The sequence below is a fragment of the Triticum urartu genome, chromosome 7A, assembly GCF_056163025.1.
Source record: "Triticum urartu cultivar PI428250 chromosome 7A, HENAU_Tu73, whole genome shotgun sequence".
In the NCBI taxonomy this organism is placed as follows: Eukaryota; Viridiplantae; Streptophyta; class Magnoliopsida; order Poales; family Poaceae; genus Triticum; species Triticum urartu.
The window spans coordinates 263,360,780-263,367,188 of NC_141879.1; positions in this window are offsets into that span (position 1 = coordinate 263,360,780).

The following is a 6,409-nucleotide window of genomic DNA, read 5'->3' on the forward strand; positions in this document are numbered from 1 at the left end:
ACGTTTGCTCATATCCACCGCTTGACGGAGGGGCTCACTCTCCATTTTAAGCTGATGGAGGGTGGCCTTCTCTCTGTCAAGGTCTTCGGGTGCTTTGGGACCCGTGCAAGGTGTTGCGTGGAGAGCTCTTCTGATAGTGAAGACTCCTCCTCGGGCGGGAGTGACGAGGAGGACAGCGGCAGCGACGACAAGGGTAGTAGGCGGCAGGATGACGGGTCCGACTAGGTGTCGGGTGCCGCTCCGTGCGGCACCGGCGACCCCATCATCCGTGTCGCCGGCTCCTTAAACTTCTCGGGGTCGTCTCCTTGGGCGGCTGGCGTTGGGAGGCTGCGGAAGAGGAAGAGGGCGGGCGGCAAGGCCGTCAAGTCGAAGTACGCGGGCACCGACGCCTTCGACGCATGCTCACGTCCTGCCGCCTCATCTTCGAGCTCTGCTTCCGGCGCCGCCATCACCATCCAGCCTTTGGACGGCCACCAAGATGTTCTCTTGGTGTCTTCTGCCACCCGTAGCTCACCTAGGCGCTCCTTTTTTCCCTTTCACCTCCTTGACCTGCCTCCTGAGGAGAGGGACAAGAAAGGGATTACGGACACCTTATCTCTTTTTAGTTTGTAAGCCTTTGGGCCTTTGTTGAATTTAAAACTTGTAATCCCATCATTCATGTTTTTCATTCCCTATGGACTGTACCTGAGTGGAATGTTTTTTTAATGAAAAAGGGATGCTTGCCGGGTCATTTGTTTGTGGGTGGAACCCACGACAAGGAGTAAATCCTTGATATCTTCAAGATAAACATTTCCTTGCCCGGCAACAGGCCTTGCCGTCTCCCCACTTCGCTCGACCTTCCTCACGCCTTTGGCGGAGGCAGGGATGAGGCGGGTTCAGGCTCCTTGTTTCATCCTTTCGCTGCCGCGACTACGACCAAACTTGGCCCCAGGAACGAGCCCTAGGGCCTAGAGTTATGGGAGCACGGTAGCTTAGGGGAAAACGAGGTTTCACATACCTTAGTCCATAATGGAATGCATGATAAGGGATGAAGAACTTATCTGAAGCTGCAGTCCCCGGCAACCCTGGTTCGCCGTGGGTGAATCTTTGCTCTTGCAGCCCCCAGCAATAGTGGCTTGCCGGGGGCTAGATGCTGGTCTGTTCCTATTTTTTTCCTCCCCAAGTGGTTCGGCATGGATATCTGTCTGTCCTGTGAACCAAAGAAGACAAAAGAAAGACAAAGAGATGCACACTCGACCTCTAAGCTAGGGGTTAGTCGCCGCTAAGCACTATCAACCCTAACCAAGGACGAGACTCGACCTAGCATGCATGCTATAACTCAGGGCGCCAGCGCTTCATATATTTATGCTCAGGGTCTATGCCTGGCTTTGTACAGAGGGTTACATGCGTCATCAGCAAGGCTCGTACAAAAGGTGGCTTGCCGGGGGGCCCGGCAAGCCGCGCCTCACGGGTAAAACTTGCGAAGATGCTCAATGTTCCAGGAGTTACTCACCGGAACGGCATCTTCGGTCTCTAGGCGGACTGCACCGGGCCTGGTGACTCGTATTACCCGATAAGGGCCTTCCCACTTTGGTGTCAACTTGTTGGAATTCTTGGCCGATTGAAAGCGCCGAAGAACAAGGTCACCTTCCTCAAAGCTTCGGGCATGAACCTTGCGGCTATGGTAGCGGCGCAAGGCTTGCTGGTAGCGCGCTGCTCTCACAGCCGCCCGAAGACGATCTTCCTCAAGGAGCGTTGCATCATCTTGCCGCAATTGCTCTTGCTCAAGCTCGTCATAAGCGAGTACTCGAGGTGACCCGTATATGAGTTCCGTGGGGAGAACTGCTTCTGCCCCGTATACCAGGGCAAAGGGTGTCTGGCCGGTGGCTCGATTTGGTGTCGTTCTGATTGACCAAAGAATCGCCGACAATTCATCAATCCAGCGCCTTCCACTCTTGTGGAGTCTGTCAAAGGTCTTTGTCCTCAGGCCTCACAGTACTTCAGCATTTTCCCTCTCAGCTTGACCATTGCTTCATGGGTGAGCAACGGAAGCGAAACAGACCTTGCTGCCGAGGTCTTGAATATATTGCATGAAGGTGTGGCTTGTGAACTGCGTGCCGTTGTCGGTGATAACCCTATTGGGTACACCAAAATGGCACACTAGTCCTTTGAAGAACTTGACGGCTGACTGTGTTGTGACCTTCCTCACTGCTTCCACTTCTGGCCACTTTGTGAACTTGTTGATTGCAACGTACAAGTACTCAAAGCCCCCGACAGCGCGGGGCAAAGGGCCTAGTATGTCGAGCCCCCAGACCGAGAAAGGCCAGGAGAGAGGAATGGTTTGAAGGGCTTGAGCTGGCTGATGAAGCTTCTTTGAATGGAACTGACACGCTTCACACCTAGTGAGTAGTGTCGTCGCATCCTGGAGGGCGGTGGGCCAGAAGAAGCCTTGCCGAAACGCTTTGCCGGCAAGGGCCCTTGACCCAATGTGGGATCCACATATCCCTCCATGTATCTCCGCCAACAGCCCTAGTCCTTCCTCTCGAGGGATACACTTCAATTTCACGCCGTTTGGCCTCTTTCTGTACAGGACGTCATTGACGAACTGGTACATAGTAGAGCGACGGGCTACTTTTTCTGCTTTTTCCTGCTCCTCAGGAAGTTCCCCTGTTTGGAGGAATCGGACGGTATGTTGTGCCCACGCTGGAGCCTGGGGCTCGACGGCGAGGACTAAAGGCATTTCCTCCGCTATCGGAGCGGCTGTCTCCATGGCAAGAGCTTGATGCTCTGTCGGAGCTAGCCGTCCCGTGGCGGGCTCAATGTCTCCGGCAACATCCTTGCCGGCGGCTCCGGGGAGCTCGGTGGGAAAGTACTTGCCGGGCCCTGATTTTCTCCTCTTGTTCTGCTCTGTTGATGGATCAACGGATGGCTGAGTTAGCCGAAGCACAAAGGTACCTGGTTCCACAGGTAGCTTGAGGGCAGCGCGTTTTGACAGGTAATCGGCGATATCATTCTCCACTCGGGGAAAGTATTCTTCCTCTATACCGTCAAAACGCTCTTCCAGCTTTCTCACTTCATCGATGTAGGCCTTCATCAATGGGCTCTGGTAATCCTTGTTGACTTGCTTGACGACAAGTTGCGAGTCGCCTCTAACAACGAGTTTCTTGATTCCAAGGTCCGCCGCGATCCTAAGACCGGCAAGCAGCCCTTTGTACTCAGCCGTATTGTTTGTTGACACCTCCCTGGGGAAGTGCATCTGGATCACGTACTTGAGGTGCTCTCCGGTGGGCGCGACAAGCAGTACGCCAGCCCCGACGCCTTGTAAGGAGAAAGCTCCATCAAAGTACATGATCCAGTCGCAACTTGCCTCCTTGCCGGGGAGAGTAGTCTCTTGGGTTTCTTCGTCAGGCGTCGCGGTCCATTCTGCAACGAACTCCGCCAGGACTCGGCTTTGAATCATCGAGGTACTCTCAAACTTGAGGCCAAAGATGGACAGTTCCAGTGCCCACTCTACGATCCTTCCCGTTGCGTCTGGATTGTGCAATATCCGTTGCAGAGGGAGGCGAGTGACGACAGTGATTTCGTGCGCCTGGAAGTAGTGACGCAGCTTCCTCGAGGCCATAAGAAGGCCGAAGAGCAGTTTCTGCACACCGGAGTACCTCGATCTAGCCCCCTGCAGGAGGGAACTAACAAAGTAGATCGGGTGCTGCATCATTTTCTTCTTCGGCGGCAATTCAATTGGCTGCTCGTCTCGGCATCGGTGGCATCGAGCTCCATCGCTGCTATTACCTCATCATCAATTTCTCTCTGCGCCACTAGTGCGGCACTGACCACCTAGTTCGTTGCCGCCAGGTACAGCAGCAACGGTTCATGTGGCCTAGGCGCAACTAGTATTGGCGCGGAGGAGAGGTACCTCTTCAAATCTTGCAATGCTGCTTCGGCTTCTGGCGTCCACTCCATCGGGCTCGCCTTTTTCAAAATCTTGAAAAAGAGAAGGGCGCGCTCGGCGGACTTGGAAATGAACCTGCTCATGGCGGCAACGCAACCAGCAAGCCGACTCACATCCTTGACTCGCTTGGGCGCTTCAATCTGCTCTATAGCTTTGATCTTGTCCGGATTGGCCTCTATCCCACACTGTGACACAAAGAACCCGAGAAGCTTGCCAGACAGGACGCCGAAGACGCACTTCTCAGGGTTCAGCTTGAGATTGATCTTGCGTACGTTTGCAAATGTTTCTTGTAAATCTGGTATGAGGGTTGCCCTGTTCTTGGTTTTGACCACTATATCATCCATATAAGCTTCCATATTTCTATGGAGCTGGGGTTCAAAACCAATCTGGACCGCCCTTGCAAACGTTGAACCAGCACTCTTCAACCCGAAAGGCATTTGTATAAAGCAATACGTACCACATGGGGTGATGAATGCCGTTTTCTCTTCATCTTCCCTTGTCATGAAGATCTGGTGGTAGTCGGAGTAGGCATCGAGGAATGACAACAGATCACACCCAGCTGTGGAGTCAACAATCTGGTCGATGCGCGGCAATGGGAAGGGGTCTTTGGGACAAGCCTTATTAATATCTGTGTAATCAATACACAGCCTCCACTTCCCATTTGCCTTGAGCACTACCACAGGATTGGCCAACCACGTTGGATGGAGCACTCCTCTTACCAAACCCGCTGCTTCCAGTTTCCGGATCTCCTCTGTGATGAACTCTTGTCGTTCCAAAGCTTGCTTTCTAACCTTCTGCTTGACGGGCCGCGCATGAGGACAGACAGCAAGGTGGTGCTCAATCACCTCCCTGGGAACGCCAGGGATGTCGGATGCTTGCCATGCAAACACATCAACATTCGCCCGCAGGAAGGTGACGAGCGCGTCTTCCTATTTGTCGTCAAGGGTGGAGCTTATGGTAAAAGCTCCTCCCGTGCCGTCCTCCTTGACAGAAACCTTCTTGGTTCCCGGCGGTGTGGCCCTGGACTTCTTGTTTCTGTCGGCGGAGCTCTCTGGCACGTCCTCGACGGGAGCGCTAAACTCCGAAGAGGTGCGCTTTCCGGAGTGGGTGCCTGAGGTCTCATCGGTCTTCTTATTTCGCCTTCCTAGGGCTCCAGCGGCAGGAGCAAGCGCCTTAGCAGTGGCGGCTGCTGCAATTGCTTGTTGGTAGAGTTGGTCAGCGCAAATTAGCGCATCCTTCTTGTCTGACGGGACGGTGATGATCGTCACAGGCCCCGGCATCTTCAGGGTGTTGTAGGCGTAATGTGACGCCGCCATGAACTTGGCTAGCGCTGGGCGGCCAAGGATCCCGTTGTAAGGCAAGGGGATCTTGGCAACATCGAACACAATCCTTTCTGTCATGTAGTTTAGATCACTCCCAAAAGTCATGGGCAACGTGACCTTTTCCTTTGGTTGACTTCTTCCCAGGTTAACCCCCTGAAACGTGCCCATCTCTTCGAGGTCTTCATCAGGAATCTGCAATTTCTCGATCACGTCCGGCGAGATTAAGTTTAGACCGGCCCCACCATCGACTAGCATCTTTGTCACCTTGAGGTTGCGTATTGTTGGTGAAACCAACAATGGCAAGCACCCGACTGCAGTAGTGCGATCAGGGTGATCCTCAGTGTCAAAAATGATAGGTGTGCTGGACCACTTCAGCGGCCTTTGGGCATCAAACGACGGTTCCGCCGCTGTAATCTCACGCGCCCACTGTTTAAGCTGGCGCTGAGAGGTATGCAGCGAGGCACCGCCATCGACGCACATGGCCTCTGTAGCTTTCTGAAATTCTTGGTCACCAGACTCATCGTCCTCTTCGTGATCATCGTCTTCTGGCTTTTTGTCACGGCCCCGGGCAGGCCTCTCCTGTTGTTTATCTTTGCCGCGACGGCCCGCCTGGCCGTTACGCTTCTTGCCGGACCCCTCAGCACCGTCCTGGCCTTTCTCCTTGTCCCGCCTCTCATATTCAGCCCTCTACTTCTCAGCAAGGAGCTCAACCTGTCTGCAGTTCTGGAGATCATGGCCTTTGGTGCGGTGGATCTTGCAGTATTGCTTGTCGGAGTTTCCTGGTTTCTCGGCAGCCGCCAAGGCCCGGCAGGCCACACATTCAGCAATTTCCTTGCCGGGGTCATCTGTCTTGGTTTTCTTGGCGGAGCCGGCGTCGTCAGATCCCTCGATGGCAAGCACAGCCTTACCTTTGCGCTTCCTGTTGCGGCGCCGGCCTTTCTTCGCCGGGGCGGCATATCCTCATCTGAGGAGTCGGTTTCCACGCCGGCATCTTCGCCGGGGTACTTCCTTCCCTCTTCAGCTCGGGCACATCTGTCAGCAAGAACATAGAGTTCTGCCACATCTTTCACCTTGTTCATTGCCAGTTCTTCACACATCTTGCGGTTACGCACGTTCTGATGGAACGCGCTGATGATGGCGGCGGGGTGAACATCAGGGA